Here is a 21,779-nt window from a genome sequence, read left to right on the forward strand (position 1 = left end):
GGGAGGTGCGGCGCGAACCCGGCGGGCGCGGCCGTCAGCAGCGGGAAGCGGCCTCCCCAGGGCGGCCACGGCCCCACTCGCGGCCCCACACGCGGCCCCACACGGGCGTCGCTCCCCACCGCGCGCCAGGGCGGCCCGGCCCCCTGCGTCTCCCGGCGGGCCTTGCGGCGGCGGCCTCCGCGCGAGGGGCCCCGAGGCCGCCTGGGCCCCGGAAGGCCGCGCGGACGCGCCCGGAAGCCGGAAGCCGGAAGCCCGCGCCGGACCCGGAGCCGCGTGCGCGGTGGGCGGCGACGGCAGAAGCTTCGGGAAGGCGCCCGCGGAGGCGCAGAGGCTCTCCGGGGAGGCCCCACTACCCCGACGGGTCGCCGAAGCCGGCGCGGGACACGCAGTCGTCCCCTGAGGGGTAAGCCGAGGCCGGGCCAACCCGAACCCCCGGGGCGGCGGTGCGCGCGGCTGCGGCTGCACGAAGCTCGGGGTCCGCCCCAGAGACCCCCGCACACATGCCCCGGGGTGGAGGCCGGGTCGGGGCGTGAGGGGGGCGGGGGGGGCCCGTGGGGGGCACCGTGGGGGGCACCGTGGGGGGCGGGGGGACCGCGAGGGGGGCTGTGGGGGGCGGGGCGACCGCGGGGGGGGCCGTGGGGGGCGGGGCGACCGCGAGGGGGCGGGGGGGGCGGCCGCGAGTCCCCGGAGCCCTCCGCGCCGCGCGGCCACCTGCCGAGTCTGCGAGCGAGTCGGGGCCTCGAGGCCTTGGCGCCCGGCGGTCCCGGCCGCGACGTGAGGCGGGAAGGCGCCGAGGGCAGGCTCAGGCCCGCAGCCGCAGGTGCAGCCCCCGCCCCCGGGGCCTCCCGGCTCCAGGGAACGTCCTCCGTCCGCAGGTGGTTTCTCGTGCTCTGCGTCATGCGGACATTGTCGCCTCTTACACGGTTTCTTTCAGGTTTTATTTGCTCAATCGTGAGAGACACAGGGAGAGAGGGGCAGAGACACAGGCAGCGGGACAAGGCGGCTCCTCGCAGGGAGCCCGTCTGGGACTCGATCTGGGACCCCGGGGTCACGGTCACGCCCTGGGCCGGAGCAAGACGCTCCACCGCCCGCACCCCGCGTCCACAAAGTTGTTTCAAATGTTGAACAGAAAAGTGTTCCTTTCGCGTCTATGCGTATAGTTGACTTTAGGTAACATGCCCCTCGTTGTTGTTTCTGAAGGATTCCTTTATTGCCGAGCGAGCGAGCGAGCGTGCGAGCAGCGGGCGGGCAGGGACGGCGCCTAAAGCAGAGCCCAAGGGGCGCCCGTCGGGGATGCCAGGCCCTGTGGGGCCCGCTCAACCCTGACACGGTGACCTGAGCCAGAACCCGGAGCCCCATCGTGCCTCGACCATTGAGCTTGAGGCGTGGTGATCGCGCTGCGGGCAGTTCAGGCGGTGGCAGGAGCTGCTTTTCCTTTTGGCGTCCGACCTGCAGGTCACCGCCCCGAGTGCTGGGATTTTCTGGATCTTCCCTCAGGCAGTGTGGGAAACAGATGGTGAGCACATAGGCCTCCCTCTTCCCGACTGATGCTCTGGGCAGCTCTTCAGGTGGACTGGATGGTCCCAATGTCAAGGCACCACGGTTCCGTTACAAATAACTCGATTTGCAGCTAAGGGCAAGTAACAAAACACAGCTTTTTTTTGAGCGAGGTAAAAATGGGATATCTTTGAAGTAATACATTCGGAGGAATTTTAAATGTCCAGCATTGAAAACACATGACCTTTAACGATCTGAAGAATCACCGTGGTTTTCCTTTTCTTATTAAGTTCCTCTTAATGTGACGGACATATTGGATGACAACGTGATTATTTCCATCCAAATGATCGGGATCCCTGGGTGGCGCAGCGGTTTAGCCCCTGCCTTTGGCCCAGGGCGCGATCCTGGAGACCCGGGATCGAATCCCACGTCGAGCTCCCGGTGCGTGGAGCCTGCTTCTCCCTCTGCCTGTGTCTCTGCCTCTCTCTCTCGCTCTGTGATGTGACTATCATAAAAAAAATAAAAATAAAAATAAATCCAACCAAATGATCATCGCCTTAGCGTCACGTTAAAAGTCAGAACGTGTCACATCCAATGGTGTTGACAGCAACACCAGAAATGAATACACACACTCACGCACATGTAAGTGTGCTTAATGGTTGGAGAGGAGCAAACCCACGTACAGTGGACATTGTCCCCGGGATGTGTGCCAAACATGAAGTCACACTCATTTTTAATTTTAACGAGTTGTTTCGCAGGCAAAGCAGTGAGGCAGCCAACAGTCTGTGACTGACTTCTTTTTTTTTAAGATTTTATTCATTTACTCATGAGAGACCCGAGAGAGAGAGAGAGAGAGAGAGAGAGAGAGGCAGAGACACGGACAGAGGCAGAAGCAAGCTCCATGCAGGGAGCCCGATGTGGGACTCGATCCCAGGTCTCCAGGACCACGCCCTGGGATGAAGGCAGCACTAAACCACTGAGCCACCCGGGCTGCCCTGTGACTTACTTTTAAAAAGACCCAAGGGCCGCGTGTGTGCTCAGGGCTGGGGGTGGGGGGCACATGTCCAGGCCCGTGGTTACCCCCCCCCATCAGGCACTTGCCGCCTCTCCATCCTCACTAAGCCGAGGGTGTAGTTAATTAGTGGGAGGCTGGGGTGGCGTTGGACCCGCCGGCAAATCCCGAGGGGCTCTGGTGTCCTGTTACAGGCAAACCCACCCTGCGGTCCGGTCCGGTCCGTAGACTAAGGGAGCCTGGGCCTAACGGAGGCTGGGGATGTAACTGAATCAGGAACATCTTGCGCTCGCTGGCTCGATGTCAGATACGTAAAAGCTTAAGAAAAAAAAAAGATTTTTAGAAAACGTTGTAGCAGGGTTGGCGACGTCGTGCAATGGCATAAACAGGGTGGGACATTTGGTGTCACCAATCGGCAAAGTAACCTGTGCCACAAAATAGTTTTCAAAGCTTCTTAAAGTATTTTCTCATTCGAGGGGCACCTGTCTGGTTCAGACGGATGAGCACGGGACTCTTGACCTTGGAGTTGTGAGTTTGAGCCCCACACCAGGTGTACAGGTTACTTAACTAAACACGTGAACTAAATAAAAAAAGAGAGTGTTCTCATTTCAGGCTCCACCAGCCCTGTGTGATAGAGAAATGTGCAAGCATTTATCTCCAGTTCGCAGAGGGCAAATTTATCTCCAGAGAAATCCTGGAGCCAAAGAGAATAGTGCAGAAAGGGCTAGAGCCACAAGGCGTGACGGGGCCCCAGGGCCGCGAGGGGGTAAGACCTTCCCTGAGGAAGACTACAGAGGCAGAGAAAGACCTAGCTCCGGCCCCTCCCCATTCTCCTCCTGAACAGAGTCCTGCCTGTGGGCCAGAGAGCCTGGCCAAGGTTGACGTTGCCTTCCAGCCTCGTCCCCTCGTACCCACGGTGCCTTCAAAGATGGGCCCTGGAGGGGCCACTGAGACCCTGAGGAATTGAAGCGCTAGGGATGTGCATTTGACACACGCAAACCTGGTGGCAGATGGAGAGGAGGTGGGGGGGCCTGCGGGGAGGCTGCGTTGACCAGCTGGTGAGCAGTGGAAGCCATGGAGAAGAGAAGCCGCCAGGGGAGAGGAGAGGTCTACCGGGGAGCGCTGGCGGTCTCAGGCACTGAGTAGATGTGGGCGCCTAGTGGAAGCGGGAGCAGGACATTGTCACAGCCACGAGGGAGGTCGGGTGCCAGGACAGACCTCCTGCAAGGGTAGTTCTCCAACTTTGGCCTTCTCGAATCTTGTGGGATACTTGGAGGGCCTATGAAAATAGGGAGGTTAGGTCCCTACCCAGCAATGTCTGATTCCAGAGGCTGGAGCAAGACTCCACGTCCACGTTTCTAGCAAGTTCCTGGGTGATCCTAATGCTGCTGGTCCTGGGATCACACTTTGAGAACCACGGCCCTAGAGGGGCAGTGTGCTTTCTCGTGTTGACCCAAGTCCTAGGAGGGAGGTAGACACAGCAGCTGGGACGCAGGACTGCAGGTGCGCCAAAGGGCGGCAGCGAGTCGGGTCCGCGGTGCAGTGACTTCCCGGTGGGGTGCCCTCCTGAGACCTAGGCAGGTGCAGGGGAGGCTTGCCTTCAGAGCCACGCCCCCTCTGCAGTGCCACCTGTTTCTGGGGACTTCCCTTCCTCCTGTTGGGGAAGGGCCATGGGATATGTAGAGCCCAGCCCAGAGAGCGGGGAGGGACCTCAGTGGAGGTGCTCTAAGTGCAGGCAGCTCCTTCGGGGAAGGGGAGGTGCCACCATGGCGCGGCGGGCACGCTTCAGGTGTGCAGGGCAGCAGGTGCAGCCAAGCAGGGTGCAGGGACCGTCGGGTGTGCAGACGGAGGCTGCGTGGTCTCTGGCGCTCCGGGCGGCAGCTGCCGGGGCAGCCCCTGAGTCCTGAGCTGCAGCTCGGGGGGCTGTGGCTGGACTGTGTCCTGGGCGGGTGCGCGGTTGGGAGGGGGGGCACCTGCCTATGAGTTTGCGCTCACTTCCTCCTTGTGCAACTGCACAAACAGTTCTCGAGGTGAACCGAGCTGGAGGGAGCGGGACGGGGGCTCCTCTGGCTTTTCTGAGGATGCTCAGGGAACATGTCCACGTTCCTCTTCTCTGACCATTCCCTGCATGTAGGACGGTTGTTTAGTTGTCCCCGTTCTGGAGGAACATTCTCTGCTGGTTCCAGAAAGTAGGAGCCAGTCACAAACCGCGAAGAGGGCCGGGTTCTGGGCGGGATGTGCCCTGGAGGCTGATGCATCGCCAGAGCCTCTTGCAGGGTCTCCTGTTCAGTTGCCCGGAATACCCTGACTGAGGTCGCCCTGTCCTCTTCCTGAAGGTCCAGCCTCCTGGGCACCTCAGGTGCATTTGCATTCCGCTCCCAGGCCCTCCCAGTCTCTGCAGCCCTGGATTCCTTTTTGAGATCCCTTGGAATGTTGCTCTGTCACCACCATGGGGGGTTAACCACAATGGCACAGAAACCAAAGGTCTCTGCTGCTTGTTAAACTCCTGGGCGTGTCGGTATAGATGTGACCAGTCAAGAAATCACACGTAAGGGTTTTTATATTTTTTATTTTTTTAATAATAAACTTATTTTTATTGGTGTTCAATTTGCCAACATACAGAGTAACACCCAGTGCCCATCCCGTCAACTGACCCCCTCAGTGCCCGCCACCCATTCACCCCCACCCCCCACCCTCCTCCCCTTCCACCACCCCTAGTTCGTTTCCCGGAGTTAGGAGTCTTCCATGTTCTGTCTCCCTTTTTGCTATTTCCCCCTTATTTTTTCTCCTTTCACTGTTATTTATATTCCCCAAATGAATGAGACCATATAATGTTTGTCCTTCTCTGACTTATTTCATTCTGCATAATATCCTCCAGTTCCATCCACGTCGAAGCAAATGGTGGGTAGTTTTGAGGCCACATTCATTTGTGAAGTACCACTGGCGATGGGCAATAAGTTGTAGATGCTGATAATTTATTTGCATAGCCATTCAATAACTGGCATAGTGGGTTCATTTTTTGAAATGATTTTTATTTATTCACGAGAGACACACAGAGAGAGGCAGAGACACGGGCAGAGAGAGAAGCAGGCTCCGTGCAGGGAGCCCGATGTGGGACTCGATCCCGGATCCCGGGATCACGCGCTTAGCCCAAGGCAGGCGCGCTCAACCGCTGAACCACTCAGGCATCCCAGGCATAGTGGGGTTCAAAGAACAATTTTAGATCGGGTTGCGGAGAGGGGAGACTAGAAGCCAAACACACAAAACATCCTTGCCTGTTCTCATTCCAGGGCAGAGATTGAGAGACATGTTGCCTCAAAGTCAGGACTCTTCTGCAATAAAACGTAAAGAAGAGCTCACACAGAAAACAAGCCTCTGAGTCCTACAAGAAATCAGGCAAATGGGTCACAGGTAATTTAACATTTTAAATCTCCCTCTTTCATGTTTATGTGTTTTTCGTGGCGTCTGACTTTAGGCAACATCAGTAGGAAGAGATCGTATTTAGAGGAAGTATTTCCAAAGACGAGTGTGCAACCCAGGTGAAACTTACTCTGTTCAATATAGATTTTGGAAAGCAGATAGCACCTGGGTGTTTTGATAATTTGAGAAAGCTCTTATTCGTATCTCTATATCCTGCTGTGTTACTGGATCTGCATGTCCCACATTGAATATGTTTAACTCTGTATGCTGTATGATGTACATTTGTGATGTATTTCTGCTCTGCTAATGTGTGACTGACAGCTCTACACCATATGAAGAGAGGAGCAATTTGAAATGCCAGTCTGTATCACTGTGTCCCGCTTAGCTAGGCATTCAGGGTCCTCCACAGCAGAGCTTCTACTCTGTAGTCCTCCATTATATCTCCACATATACCTTTCTTGACCTAAACCACATCAATCTTCATTCCCCACATATGCCACAAACTTTCCCCCCTTTATGTGATTGCTCGTCCTGTCTATAATCCTGGAATGCTCTTCGTCCTGTCATTTCCAGCTCTTCAACTCCTGTCCAAAATTTGCTCCAAATGCTGTGTCCGTGCTTGGGGTTCAAGATGGCTGACTGAGCACCCACTTTTATATTCACCTTTCTCAAAATCCTAATGAATTTCATGAAAAAGTTTAGTTAATAATTTTTTTTTTATGATAGTCACAGAGAGAGAGAGGCAGAGACACAGGCAGAGGGAGAAGCAGACTCCATGCACCAGGAGCCCGACGTGGGATTCAATCCCGGGTCTCCAGGATCGCGCCCTGGGCCAAGGGCAGGCGCTAAACTGCTGCGCCAGCCAGGGATCCCCATGAAAAAGTTTATAATACCAAAGGTAAATCAATAGTAACAAAAAAAGAAACTTGATAAGTACTATTAGAAATTCTATACAAAGGAATGATTGACTTATTTCACTCAGCATTATACCCTCCAGTTCCATACATGTTGAAGCAAATGATGGGTATTTGTCATTTCTTATGGCTGAGGAATATTCCATTGGATACATAAACCACATCTTCTTTGGGGAATATAAGTAATAGTGAAAGGGGATAGAAGGGAAGGGAGAAAATGGGTAGGAAATATCAGAAAGGGAGACAGAACGTGAAGACTCCTAACTCTGGGAAATGAACTAGGGGTGGTGGAAGGGGAGGAGGTGAATGGGTGACGGGCACTGAGGGGGGCACTTGTCGGGATGAGCACTGGGTGTTATTCTGTATGTTGGGTAATGAACACCAATAAAAAATAAATTTAGTATAAAAAAAGGAAGTTCTATACAAAATCTTGTGTACCGTGAAAATGAATGTTTAATATACCTATGAATTCACTTGTCCCGCTTAATGTGCAAGATCTATATAAAGAAAACAGAAAACTTTGCTGATGGATGTAAACTAGGATCCGGATGGGAAGATTAAAGTGTGAAAGTGTCAATTCTTACAAAATAAATCCATGAATTCAATGCAATCCTAAAAAACTCAAGGATAATTTTCATGAAACTTGATAAGCTATTTCTTAGTACTTCTAAAAGTAAGGAAGTATAACTAGCCAAGTGAATCTTAGATGAGTGAGGACTGCTTACCCTACAGATATCAAAACATACTAAAGAGCTATAATGGATTTTTTTTAGTAAAAGATTCTGGCAAAATTGGCTATCCACATGCAAAAAAATAAAATAAAACTCTCGTTTATATCATATCCAAGAACATAATAATTTCCAGGTAAATTAAGGACTATATGTGAAGGATAAAAGTCCCAAGTTTTTTAGAAGTTTATATATGATATAAATATATCATATGTGAAGTTTATATATGATATATCATATATGTGTGTTTATATATATATATCTTCATGACCTTGTGGTAGAAGGATTTTTACTCTCCTAGTCACAAAGGAGAACCTTGATGAAGTTGACTACATGACAATTAAGAACAACTGTTCATCAAATGCCAGTACGAAAATAATAAAAAGACAGAGAGGGTGAGGATATTTACAACACACATTAACTATCAAAGGATTATTATCCAGAAAAAGAGGATTTATAGATGAGTGAGCAAAAGGCCAGCGACTTAACAGAAAAATAGGCAACAGAATTAAACAGACACTTCTCAAAAAACAATAGAATACGCAAATATCTAATAAACATATGAAAAGGAGTTCAACTTTACTAGCAAGTCACAAAATTGCAAATTAAAACCACAAGATGATACCGTTACACACCTACAAGATGAACAAAGTTTAGAAAGCTTTATCTCAAGTGGTAGCAAAGTTAGGAGGACACACAACTGATGAGAATATAAATTGATACCAATATTGGGAAGCAGGTAGCATGTTTTATTAAAGTTGAAGATGAGCATACTCCTTACTTACTTACATGGTCTCATCATTTAATTGTTTATGATTACCAGAATCAACATGCGAGAATGTTCATCTCATCTTGTTCTTAAATGACAAAAGCTGGAAATACTCCATTCTGCCTCAACAGTAGAATGGGTAAAACGGAAGTGTAGTCATACAATGGAATATTGTACAATAATAACAACAACAACAACAAAATAATAACAATCAACAAACATGATAGTAAGTAAAAAGTGAAGTTACAAAATTGCATATAGCATGAATATTATATAAAATTTAAAAACAGACAAAACTAAACGATACTGTTTAGCAATGCTTCAGGCCATGGTAAAACTAAAAATAAAAGCAAGGAAATAAATACCATCAAGGTCAGGATAAAAATGACCTTTTTGTACCTGAGTGGTCATTATATGGATGCTTTTTTTACCATCATTTGCTAAACTGTACACATAAGATTTAGATAGTTGTCTGTTTATTATACCTCATAATCAAAGTAAAGAATAAAAAACCCAGAAAGTAAAAAAAAAAAAAAGAAAAAAGAAAAAAAACCATGAAAGCCACTAGACGAACATACATGCTATTTCAATGGGTTGCTAAAAGTAATATTTCAAATTCAAATTCCAAATTCAATTCATTCAACAGGGAGTGTCAAAACTGGAAAGAAGGGATCGCCAAAGTTGACTGCAAATACATTTAAAACATCTCTATGGCCGCAGATACAACAAACAACTTGGAGAAAATATTCACAACGTCTACAAGACACCCATAGTATATGAAGAATGCCTACAAATCAATGTAAAAGAGATGTGGAAGGGCAGGCAATACACAGAGTGAAAGTTGCAAAGGATCAATAAGCATGAAAAAGTAATACATTTTATTAGGATTTGGTAAACTGCAAAATAGAAAAAATAATATGTAAAATGTAGGGTCATTTAAAGTAATCAGAATATAATCATCTATAAAATACAGATATACAAAACGTATTAAGCTATAAAATTATCACAAAATCTAAGAACTAAGGAAGTCATTAAAGGCTAAGTCTCCTTCTGGCTTTACCATTCTTAATGTACAACTTATCCTCATAGTCTCAAGATGGCTGCTGTGTCCCAGACATTACACCTGGGTTCTAGGCATAGAGAAGGGAAGAATGGCAAGAGGAGAACCGTACATGCCAGCTGGATTGGACCTACACATCAGTAAACTTGTACCTTTCCTAGAAGCCTAATCTCTAGAATGACACTTCAACCTTACTGGCAAAACTGTGACATAGTTTACTCCTAACTCTTGGGATTTGAGGAGGAGCATATCTTTTAAATGAAGATATTTTTGTGCCAAACTAAAATGTGGTTTTGTTAACAAGCAAGAAGTGGAACATATATCTTGCTTGGTCAACTAGTGATGCTGTGGGAAGGAAGCACCGAGACTAGTCCTTGGTACGTTGAACATGCTCAATAAACATTAGTTAAAGAAATGGGATTTTTTATATTATCATCTACACAATCCCCCAGAATGACAGTGAAGGGGGGGACCAAGATGAGAGCCGAGCATCAGCTACAGAGGAAACGAGGGCCCACGGAACAGAAGGCTCCTTGAGATCAAGGATGAGGTGGGTACAGTGATGCCGTGCTTGCTGCCTGAGGTCACTGAAAACCCTGAGAGCAGAGTCAGATACAAAGTATGAGATAGTTGTGATCCGTCTCTGGAATTGCGCTGTTCAGTGCCACCACCACCAGCCACATGTGGCTGTTTAGGTTTAGATTAAATAAAAAGTAGAACAACTCAGTTCTGCAGTCACATTTTGAATGTTCAGTAGTCACTCGTGGCTGGTGGCTTCCGTGGTGGATGGCGCTGGTATGGAATGTTCTTGTCGTTGCAGAAAGTTCTGTTGAGGATTGCTTGCCTAGAAGAATGGAGCCAAGGGAAAAGAGAGAAAGAGAAGGAGAGAAATCCCAATTTGCAGAAAAACAAACTTGTGCAGGAAAAGAAAAATAATCATAGTGTATGGGGTTCCTCTGTGAATAGCCTTTGCTAATCATAAGCATTGAATTCTGAGTTCCACAAATAGAAAGGACTTTCTGGGGAGGAAGCTGGGCTGAGATGAGGCGTATGTCTGGTAAGAGTGGGGGTTCGTAGGGAAGAGCTGTAAAGCCTCACATTCCAAGGTGGGAAGTTAACAGATAATGCCTGTGAGATATCAGAAATATCAGGAAAAAGTTACAGAGACATTTTGTTAAATGTGTACAGACAAATCATGAAAGGTTCAACTAAAAGAGTTAAAACGATGGTCTGTGTGGAGGGAGAAAGTAGAGGAATGGTGGGAACAGGGAGCATCAATTTAGGAACAAGCCTCACAAAAACTATTTGATTCTTAATGATATGTAGGTATGATTTGATTAAAATTATAAATAGAAGAGAATGAACTGCAAAAGCAGGTGCACCTGGGTGGCTTGGTCAGGTCAGCCTCTGACTCTTGATTTCGGCTCAGGTCCTGCTCTCAGGGCTGTGAGATGGGCTCCACGCTCAGCACGGAGTCTAGTCTGCATGAGATTCTCTGCCTCTGGGTCTCCTTCTCGTGTGCTCTCATTCTCTCTTTCTCTCCCCCCCCCCTCAAATAAATAAACCTTAAAAAAGAAGAGGAAACTGCAAAGACAAAAGCTCTGTTACAATGCCATCTTGTGCATCAGGTCTACTCTGGTCCCCAGACAGGATACTTCTGTTGTCTGACATTTAGGGACACGTTGTCTGAAACTCTGCTCCTGGCACCTAACTTCACCCTGCCTTGCTCTTGTCAATTGTGTAGGCTTATCGTCAAACTCCTGTTGGTTCATAAATTCCTGGACAAACTACTGTCTGATTTCAGAAGTGTCACAATATTTCAGTTTAATACAGAGTAAAGCATGAAGATTCCAATAAAATGTCGTAAAACGCTAATAATAAGGGACGCCTGAGTGGCTCAGTGGGTTCAGCGTCTGCCTTTGGCTTAGGTGTGCCTTGGCCTTAGTGCTCATCCAGGAGCCTGCTTCTCCCTCTGCCTCTGCCCTTCCCTTGCTCACCCTCTTTTTCTGAAATGAATAAATGAAATATTTTAAAATGGTGATTATAATTATTGCTAATAATATTGATTATTAGCTAGAATATATATCAAATAAAATAACTATTAAATATGATAATAAAAATAATAATAGCTAATGTTTATGGAGCACTTACTACGTGCAAGGCGTGTGATAAGAGCCCATCAATAGATCAGGGATCATTTATTCTTTTTCCACGGGAAAGGTCATACATAGGACAGAAATATAGACTGGCTCTTTCATGCCTAGGAGACAGAGTTCCAGGTTAGCATTCGAGTGTCTATGCTTATTTTTTTACTTTATATGGTTTTATCCTATGTGTCATAGAAAATGGGCCTGAATTCTTTTCCGATTTAACACCATCTTTTAAAACATAATGAAGAGTAAGTCAGTTCTAGTTTACATCTGCCAATGGAATGGTGTCCTATTACACACATATCCCTTGGTCATAAAACCTGTGAGAACATAGGAAGTGAACAAGGTTTAATTGGTTTAGATGGTTAAAAGTCCTGTTCAATTTTATTTACCACCGTCTGAATCACAGAAGGCGGAGAGGTACATATGTTTGAAATGTGGCAATGCTTCCTAACGTTTAGCTAAAAAAAGAACATGTTTAATTTTAAACCCATGTCAAGAAACCAGTGACCAAAAGGGGTTTTGCTTTAGTACAGAGGTTTATAGAGAGACCAAGTCAGTGAAAATTGTCTTCAGATGGAAAATTGCTGGGTCAGTTTTGTCAACTCAGTGTCATACACTCAGACTTACCTAATAGGGCATTATCTTCTCCTAGTAATTGACTGATTTAGATTGTATCTGCTTCTGCTGTTTGAAAATTGAACACTTTTGTGCTTGTGTTCACACTCTGCCTCTAGAAGCCACCTGGCTGAATTGTAAATCAGAAGCTGGGTTACCTAGGAAAGCGGCTCGGTATTGCTAGCAGGCAGCCTTACCCAGGGAGGGAGAAGATAATCAGTAAGGTCTCCGCATCCCTTTTTGGCTTAGTAACAGAAAAAGGATGGAGCCTATTCTCTCTAATTACGCTCTGTGGCCAGCTTATCTAGGGTCACATCAACCATTTCCCACTGTCATTTCTTTTGTTCATGATTTTAGACATTGGTTTTGCCAACTTGAGGTTTCATGGATTTTATTCCTTTCTTGCACCTGTAACTTACCTGTAGCTCACCTGGGGAGCTGTACAAGAGGGAATAGGTTTACCTCCATGAAAATGAGGCAAGTGACCTTAGGAAAGCAGCTACAGAAGGGTCACAGCCCCTCAAAGACATGCTTATTTTATCCTAGATTCTTTTGCACGAATGTGGTATTAAACAGGGTTGCAGGAAATGAGAGATGAAACCTAAACTGGAAGCCCGTATGCTGGAAGTTAAGTGCAATTCCATTACGTTTGAGTAGTTCTAAGCAAGCAGTCTGTTACCCTTTATCCTTTACTGGAATTGATGAACAGCTGCTTTTCAGGGGATCACTCAGTATATTTAGCTTCTGAAATTCGAGCGACTCAGGGTCTGATTGGCTGCCGCGGCCGTGTGGTCACCTGGAGACTGGGCATCGCGCTGGCTCTGCCTGGGGCTCTCGGGAGGGGAGAGTCTGGAGAGGCTTTGCTGCTGAGGAAATTGATGTGCTAGAGGACAGCGAAGGCTGCTTGGTGGCTTTTTCTCGTAATGTTCTTGCTGGAGACGTTCTGCAGCTTCCCTTGAAGTGTTTTCCAAAGCTTGGTATCCTAACTGGGGAAATCGCGATGGGAACATGACTAGCGAAGTCTGTGGCCCTGTCGCCCTCCCGGGCCCTACTCGCATCTGCCCTGTGCTGTGAGGTTAGTCAGGCCCTGGACTATCCCCTGGTTGCTTGACCCGGTGGACTTTCTCATTTAACAGAAAAAAATCTCAAAAATTTTTGCCTTTTTTTTTTTTTCTAAATGTATGAGTATGAAAAGGGCTCTAAGATCTGGCTTCCTATATATTTATCCCATCCTACTGGGCCTCATCTGCCTCAGAAGGGGCGGCGGTTTCGCTAGCTTAACAAAACTAGCCATGGTGGGGTATTGGTCTACACGGCAAATATCTTTAGGCAATGAAAGGGACAGCTGCTCCAGGTCATCATCCACTTTTATCAAGCACGTCCCACTCTCTGGCATCAACCTAAGAGGCCCCGGGAGACCCTTTCCCTAGCTCCCGAATTAGAAGCTTAGACCCAAGGCCCACGATCTTTGATGCGCTTCAGTCAATGGTGTAAACGTGTCTTGTTTTTCAGGTTTGAGGAAGGGCTACAGACACAAAAGAGAAAAATCCATACAAGCCAATGGTGTTTAGGAAAAGAATAACCCCATTGCCTTGAGGTTTCTATTTTTCTTTTAAAGCTACTGACAGATTGTTTGTATGTGTCTGATTTCAAGTAGGAAAGCATTTTAGAGACCTACGGCACCCTCGTAGCATCCTGGTGCTGGCCCAAAACTAACTTCTGGAAGCCGAGCTGACCTCCCTTTAACTAATACTTTGCTTAAAAGTGTTTTTCTGCAAGTATTTAGCAATTTAAATAACGTTTCTCTGGATCCAAACTCTCGCTTTCTTACCTCCACTTCCTTTCACAACTTGAACTAAATTGATCGTGTAGCTAGAAGTAGCCATACCTGGCATGTTGCTGAGGGAATCCAGAGAAAGGCATTTGGGGCCCGAGTTCTTTAGACCTGTACTCAGATCTCTCCTTTCACTTAGCCTACAAAGATCTAGGGATGTGTAGCGTGGATACGTCTTAAATTCTTTTTTTCTGATGTTCTGATTTCAGTCCGAGGGTAGATTCTAATGTATCTTTCATTTGTCTGGAACCTGAAAAGTTTGTAGGTGCCACTACTACTCAGGGAAAATGGCAGCTGATGAAGAATATGAGGAGGTGGTGGAGGTAAGATGAGAAAAACGGACTCTGACAGCCAAGTATTTTATGTAGCGACAATCAAAGCCGTACTGTAGGTGAATCAATCATTTGCAAAATAAAATACATCATCTATTATAACTTCACAAAGCATCGTTAGGAGAGCATGAGAAGGGAATATTTTACGTTCAGTTTTACTGTAATCATGTGGGATTTAGAATTGCAAAGAAATAATCAGAATAATCTGAATAATCAGAATAATCATGATTAAGCGCTGACACAGTTATAAATTAAATTGCCTTCCCTCTGGTAGTAATGCCAGTAATACTTTATAGCCTTCAACTTAAAAAATTCCCTTGTTTTTCTTAAAATAACGGCGTTCAGTGGTCATTGGAAGTTGTCCTCGGTGTTAGACTTGAGTGATTTAACTAGATGCCAAAAAAATGGAAGGGGCTATTTTTCGGCATCTCATCCTCGCCATTTTGTTCCTATTACTGACCAGCAGTTGCTTAACTGCTAGACTCCCTGCCTGGGAGTGTTCACCCAAGGTCTCCCTGACCTCAGAAAAGATGTCACAGAGAATGGAATGGTGGCAAATCTGGGAAGATGGTCAGGGAAGAGTTCAAAACCAGGAACTAGCTTTAAAAACATCTGTTAGGGGTCTCAGACATCTAAATAAAATCATACTATCACTCTTGACTCCAGTTGAAATTTGGAAAGAAAAGAAAAGAAGCAAGGATGCACTAACCAATTAGGGACATAGCTCTAAAAACTATGTGGGATTTGGCACGTAAGTTAATGCCAACCATTTGGGTATTGTTGCTTTTTTATCAGCTTATTTCTAAGCTTCATCTGCCAAGGGTGAGAGTCCCACAAAGGTAAAGTTGGATAGCTACCAAAGGACTGCTTTTCCCTGGGTGCTAAGAAAATCCAAAATCGTGAATCCTTCACTCTGATGTAACATCCCTTCTCAAGTCACTGACAATGCTTTGTATGGCCAGAGGCGGGGTTCTCTGTGGCTCACCACCAAACAGCCGCCCCCAAGCGGCCAAACGCTATTTCCCATGTGATGAAGGCTGAGCCCGTCATGGAGGAACCCGGTGTCCTGCAGGAGCCCAGGCATCTCTGGCTCTGCCTAAGGACCCAGATGGGTATTGGGGTCGAAGTTAAGAAATGGTGCGGGAGCAGGGGAAGCACAAGACGGGGGACCCTGGGCGAGTCCCTGCTGATGGACTAGAGCTGGTGGCCTCGGGGCAAAGGCCAAGTAACTTGAAAGAGTTGGCTGACCCGGGGGACAGGCGGGACCCTGGCTGCAGGAGGTCTGGTCCTTGGCTTTCCCCTCTCCCCGAGCGTCTTCTTTGGTGGCAGAGAAGGGACACGTGAAGCATAGAACGAGGTGCACTGTGTGGCCTGAGAGAGCGAGCCGAGTGGCCCGCGTGCCTGTCCCGGGGGCCTGGGTGGCGGGGCCGGGACTGCGGCCCCCCGTGTCTGTGGCCACCCGACCGCACCTGCTCCTGCGGCGGGCGGTGACGCCGGGAGTACAGAGTGGCTCTGACCTTGGGTGGGGCCTGGGGCACCTTGCAGGTGGCGGCCTGGCCTGCCCGCACCTTGTGCCACCCGGTCCCTGCCGCCCTCATACCCGGCCTCGGGGCTCCGTCTCCTCGCCCCGGAGGGCCACTCGTCCCCGGGACATCTGGGGGCCTTGGGGACGAGGGTGGTCTGGGTGCTGCGTTCCTCTGGCTCTCCTCTCTGTGCCGCCCTCGTCCCCGGCCCTGTGACCGCCGCCTTGTTGGTCACAGCGCGTTACCCGAGGTCCTTCCTGTGCAGACAGCAGCCTCCCGCATCGTCCTGCCGCCTCGCTGCGAACAAGGCCCTGGCTCCCAGAAGAGGTTTTCCTGGCCTCCAGGGAAATTGCCGCCCATTAACGATGCACCCGGGGAGCCCCTTCCTCCCCCTGCACCCCACCCAGGCCGGCGGCCCTCACGGGACCGCCAGCCGCCCCAAGTCGCCTGGGCTCAGATAATGCCCCTCCCCGCGGGAGGCACGCGGGAGGCGCCCCCAACTGCGGGCAGTGGACAGGGCCGCCTGCTGTGTTCTCACGCCCGCTCTGCCTCTGTTTGCAGTACTAGGTGGAGGAAGCCATATACGAGGAGGTGCCGGGGCAAGTAAGGGCCAGACAGGTAAGGCTGCCTGAGGTGCACGCTGAGGCCGCCAGCACCTGCCACGGGCTCCCGGGGCTCTGAGCTGGCACGCGCGGGGTCGGGGGGCAGCGACCGTTCCTTGCCTGCGCCCCACAGCTGCAGGAGCCGGCGAGAAATGCTGCCCCTGACAGGCCGTGTCCCTGCTCTTGCTCTCCAGCACACCCAGGGTGCTTGGGCATCATTCCCCACCATTCGTGGGGCGCTGTTGGCGCAGTGGGTGCTAATTGCAATAATGCCAGAGGCTGCCAGCACGTGGTACCCGTCGCAATCCCAGGGCCTAGGACGGGTGACTTGCAGGGTGACCAGCAGCTTTGTCGTAGAGAGCTGTAACCTGTTGGGTACCATCTCTGCCTTTGCCCCCGATGGTGCAACGAAACGTTACTGAGGTTTTAGCACAAAGCCTTTCCCATGAATATTCCAAGGTGGAACTTTTTTTAGGGTGAAAAAGCTCACTCATGCTTCCTTTCTGGATAGATCTGTTTCTCTTGAGCACGGCACACAGAGGATGGCTGTCACAGGGCTTGGAGCTGCATGAGACCTAACATTTGCAGCTGCTGCCAGTCGGTTAGTTTCTCCCCATCCCTGTTTGCCAGCAACGGCAGCAGAAAGCAACCCATCAGCAACGACCTGATGACACCAGGGGAAGTTGTCCCAGATGTCGGTTTCCTTGTTGGTTCAGCTTCCCTTTCCATAATTGATGCAAGGACTCTTGCTTTGGTAGAGATGATACTAGCTGTGAAGGAAGTCCTGCCATCACATGGATGGACCAGTTGCCTGCTTACCATTTTTTCTTACATACGGTACTTTTAACCTTGGACCAGACCTAAACTTTGGCCTTAGTTTCTTCTGTACACCCTGGCGTAAGAAACCGTAATTTCCCACCTACTGCATGTGTACGACTGTTACAAGGATGATTACCCCCTTATGTTGCCGTCCTTATCCTGGTCCACCTAAGCATTTGTTAGCATAAATGGCACTCTAGTTCACATTAACTAACTGACTAAGCCAAAAGGATGGTAGTCACTTGTGATACTGATGTGATTCATTCCTTTAAAGTTCATTATTCTTTGCCTAGGACTGCAGGGGAGAGGCCTGAAGACCTGTGGAAAAAGCAAGCAGGTTTTTCATAGACTCATTTAGAGTTAATATGAAGTCAACAAGGTGAGCTTTATTTGATCTTCTTAATTGTTTGTTCCCTGATGCCAAGTTTGCTTTGGCTCTACCCAAACGATTTGAGAAGATTGTAAATGTTTAAGAAGATTGTGTTTCAGGATCCCCGGGTGGCGCAGCGGTTTAGCGCCTGCCTTTGGCCCAGGGCGCAATCCTGGAGACCCAGGATCAAATCCCATGTCGGGCTCCCAGTGCATGGAGCCTGCTTCTCCCTCTGCCTGTGTCTCTGCCTCTCTCTCTCTCTCACTGTGTGCCTATCATAAATAAATAAAAATTAAAAAAAAGATTGTGTTTCTGAGTTTTATCCAACCTGAAAGTGTTTGGGTTCCTTCCTACCAATGGAATTTTAAGGCACTGTAGCAAATGAAGAGGGAGTGACCTCTTGATTCCACACCCTCCTGAGCAATCAGCATTCAGATTTCTGTAACGTGATGTATACAGTACATGGCTTGCCGCCTTGGTCTGTTTCAGACATGTTGAAGCACCCCTAGGGTGCAAGTCTGACTTGAGGTCAGGATAATGCGTATGCAACTAGATCATGCCATCACCATTTTTATTTCCATAACCATTGGAACTGCATGTCTCATTTTCAGACAATAACAGAAATCTTTGAAACTACTACCACAAGGACGACCACATTGGACTATGAACCATCAGGACCTTCCAAACCAGCATTGGTGTTGCACAGCCAGTACCAGCCAATCCAGCGGAGAGGAAGAAGGTTATCTGGAAGAAATTGGATTCTTTGAAGTTCATGACCTGTGTACATTGTACACAGCCAGAAGATGCAGGACCTCTTTGGCCCGGTGAGTTTCTAACATCTTGTGCCAATCTGGTTTTATTATAGAGAAATTACTGATCTCCAGTGACTCTGTTTTGGGCGCCAGCTAGATTGTTCTTCAACCTTGTAGGAGACAAAAACTTATCTGCAGAAACATAAGCTCTTGTGACTCTTGAATCTTCCCTTCATGTAATTCATTTGCACCATTGCAGTTTCAGAGAAACCTCCTTACTGAAATCATTCCCACAAAATAAACAGGAGGCCTATTATGAGGCATTTATTGATATTTATTCACAGTTTTCTGGCTAATCTAGAATCCTGAAGTCCTAAATACAGATTCAATTGAAATCCATTCACAGAAGCTAAAGAACACCTCTTTACACTGTGTCTGAGCAGGATGCCCCTTAAGTAGACTAGTTAAAAATATATAAAAAGGTCTTTAAGAGTCATATAGGGAAGAAGAACCTGTAGTTTAGAAAACCAGGGTCAGGTGCATAATCACCGCTGCTGAAAGTCCCCGGTCCTTAACTTTCCATGTACAGTTACGGTGCGGCCAGAGAAATGGACACACACTCCTCCGTTCCCTCAAATGAAGGCTTTGTCAAATTTCCCTCCAAACTTAGACCTCTCCATTCAGGGAGGTCTGAGGTAACGTTTTCCAGAAATTACAGTGAAGACACGGACACTCCCAAGCAACATTTGGGCCCTCCCAAGCAACATCACACTAGAAAAAATCCTTTTGCCCCCAAAGGGCCCTGTCTTTGCTGGTTACTAGGCATCTGCAGCCCCTACTGGCAGAGGGAGAGGCCCCCGACAGCAGTACAACAGGCCCAAAGCTCTCTGCCACTTGCAACCTCAGCCACTGACCATCAAAAACTTGCCATGGGCAGTATAGAGAGGTCTGACACACATGCACAAAGATGAACCTAAATCCACATGCCTTTTGGTCAATCAGAGGTTCTGCTCCTACAGATTAGACTGACAGCTCTTAGTGTTTTATTTATTAGAACTCATTGTATATGTAGCAGAAATAATAAAATTGCATTCCTTTTCAAAATACTCCATAATTCAGACTTGCCATTAATTCAGCTGGTGTCTCAGCTATCCAAGCCATCGAGATTCAGCTGCAACGTCAGCATTGAGTATTTTTGCATTGTGTTATCAATCAAATCTTTTCAATTTCTATATATATATTTTCTAAAACTGTTGAGGTTCAGGCTTTTTATGTGTGCATTCAGACAATAAAAACTTTGAATCATATTAGGGCATTTTCGAGACCATAGCTTGTAATAAAATTTCTACTGTCTTAAGTATCCAATCATGTTAGGAATAACAAATAGCAAATCTATTATAATTTTTGCTGTGAATCGAGTAGGGGACAAAAAGAAAGCTGTTATAACTGATAATTGTTGGAACTTGCTGGATTTTTTTTTTTTTATCACAAGGGGATGAATGCATTGCCTGAAATTTCTGCTACCGTCTTGTCAGGTTTTAGGCTAATCTCTGCTATTCTTTTCAGAATAAATATAGGGAGAACTGTGAGAAAGCAAAAGGACAGCCATATGCCATCACGACGGATACACCAGAACTTCCCCAAATGAAGAAACTTCAAGATCGAGGCGGGACAAGATGGTGGAAGAGTAGGGCCAAGTCACCTGTCCCCACCAAATTACCTAGATAACTTTCAAATCATCCTGAAAACCGATGAATTTGACTTGAGATTTAAAGAGGGAACAGCTGGAATGCTATAGTGAGAAGAGTTCATTCTTCAGGTAGAAAGATGGGGGAAAAAAAGAAAGAAATAAGAGGAATCCAAGGGAGAGGAGCCCCACCAGGAGTCGGGCTAAGGCCCCAGCGAGAGCCCCCAGGGCGGGAAAGCCCTGTCCTGGAGAAGCAGGAGCTGCACCAATCTTCTCGGACAGAAAGGAGGTCGCAGGGAGTTGGAGCAGGATCCCAGAGCAGTCGGGATGCCCTCAGGCTCCCTGGGACACTAACAGAGGACCTGCACCCCAGGAGAGCACCCCACACCCCGTGGTCGAGCTCCCTAAAGGGCTGCAGCACGCGCCCGGCTGGACCCAGAGCAGCTCGGAGGCGGCTGGGGAAGAGGCTCCGCGTGGAGGGGGCTGTGCGACCCCGGGAGCAGCTCAGAGGCAGCTCCGGCAGAGGCTCCACACGAAGGGAGCTGTGTGGCCGGGAGTGCAATTCCAAGAGCGCAGGCCCGGGAGCACAGGGCACCGGGGACACAGCCCAAGATCCGGCGCTCACCCCCGAATAGGCAGAAGCCAGGAGGGCACAGGACAGCAAGAATACTCCTGCCACCCGGCGGCCCCGAGCTGTGCAGATCGGTGACTCCCGCCCCTGGAGCATCCAGGCCCCTGCAGACTGAGAGCTCCGTAGTTACTGTGGAAGCTGACTCCAGGGCTGGAGAGCTGGCCGCCACCAGTATTGTTCCTCCTGGGGCCTCCCAGGATAAACAACCCCCACTGAGCCTTACAGTGGCCTCACAGGATAAAAAGGTTAAACAACTTTCACTGAGCCATGCACCAAGCATGGGGGCAACTCCCCCAAGTGCTGACACCTGAGAATGAGCACAGCAGGCCCCTCTGCCAGAAGACCTGCTAGACGGACAGGGGAAAAACAAATTATTGACCAAGCAGCACTGGAAATTTCCAGGGGAAGTTGAGGGATTTACAGTATACAGAATCAGAGGTTACTCCCTCTTGTTTTTTGTTTTCTTGTTTTCTGTTTTGCTTCCCCCCTTTTTTCTTCTCTTTTTTCCTTCTTTTTTTTTTCTTTTTTTCTTTTTCTATTCTTCTTTCTCTTCGCTCTTTTTCTCCTTTTCCCAATACAAATTGTTTTTGGCTGCTCTGCACTGAGCAAAATGACTAGAAGGAAAAACTTACATCCAAAGAAGGAATCAGAAACAGCCCTCTCAAAAAAAAAAAAAAAAAAAAAAAAAGAAACAGCCCTCTCTCCCACAGTTACAAAATTTGGATTACAATTCAGTGTCAGAGAGCCAATTCAGAAGCACAATTATAAAGCTACTGGGTGGCTCTCGAAAAAAGTATAAAGGACTAAAGAGACTTAATCTAGATGTAATCAGGCTGAAATTAAAAATCAATTACATGAGATGCAACCCCTACTAGAGGTCCTAACGACGAGGGTTAATGAGGTGGAAGAACAAGTGAGTTACATAGAAGAAAAGTTGGTGGCAGAGAGAGAAACTGAGGAAAAAGAAAAACAAAAGATCATGAGGATAGATTAAGGGAAATAAATGACAGTCTGAGGAAGGCAAATTTATGTTTAATTGGGGTTCCAGAGGGCGCTGAAAG

At 48.0% G+C, this 21,779-nt stretch overlaps 1 long non-coding RNA gene across 1 annotated transcript; it reads left to right on the top strand.

Annotated features, from left to right (window-relative positions):
- The first annotated feature begins 286 nt into the window (after positions 1-286).
- On the top strand, positions 287-21,344 carry LOC140629660 (uncharacterized). Its single transcript, XR_012027486.1, has 7 exons — positions 287-403; positions 5,800-5,920; positions 14,261-14,325; positions 16,419-16,475; positions 17,572-17,657; positions 18,260-18,472; positions 19,967-21,344. It is a non-coding gene; the product is annotated as an uncharacterized lncRNA (long non-coding RNA).
- Positions 21,345-21,779: the final 435 nt, after the last annotated feature.

This window comes from Canis lupus (genome assembly GCF_048164855.1).
Source record: "Canis lupus baileyi chromosome 27 unlocalized genomic scaffold, mCanLup2.hap1 SUPER_27_unloc_6, whole genome shotgun sequence".
Classification (NCBI taxonomy): Eukaryota; Metazoa; Chordata; class Mammalia; order Carnivora; family Canidae; genus Canis; species Canis lupus.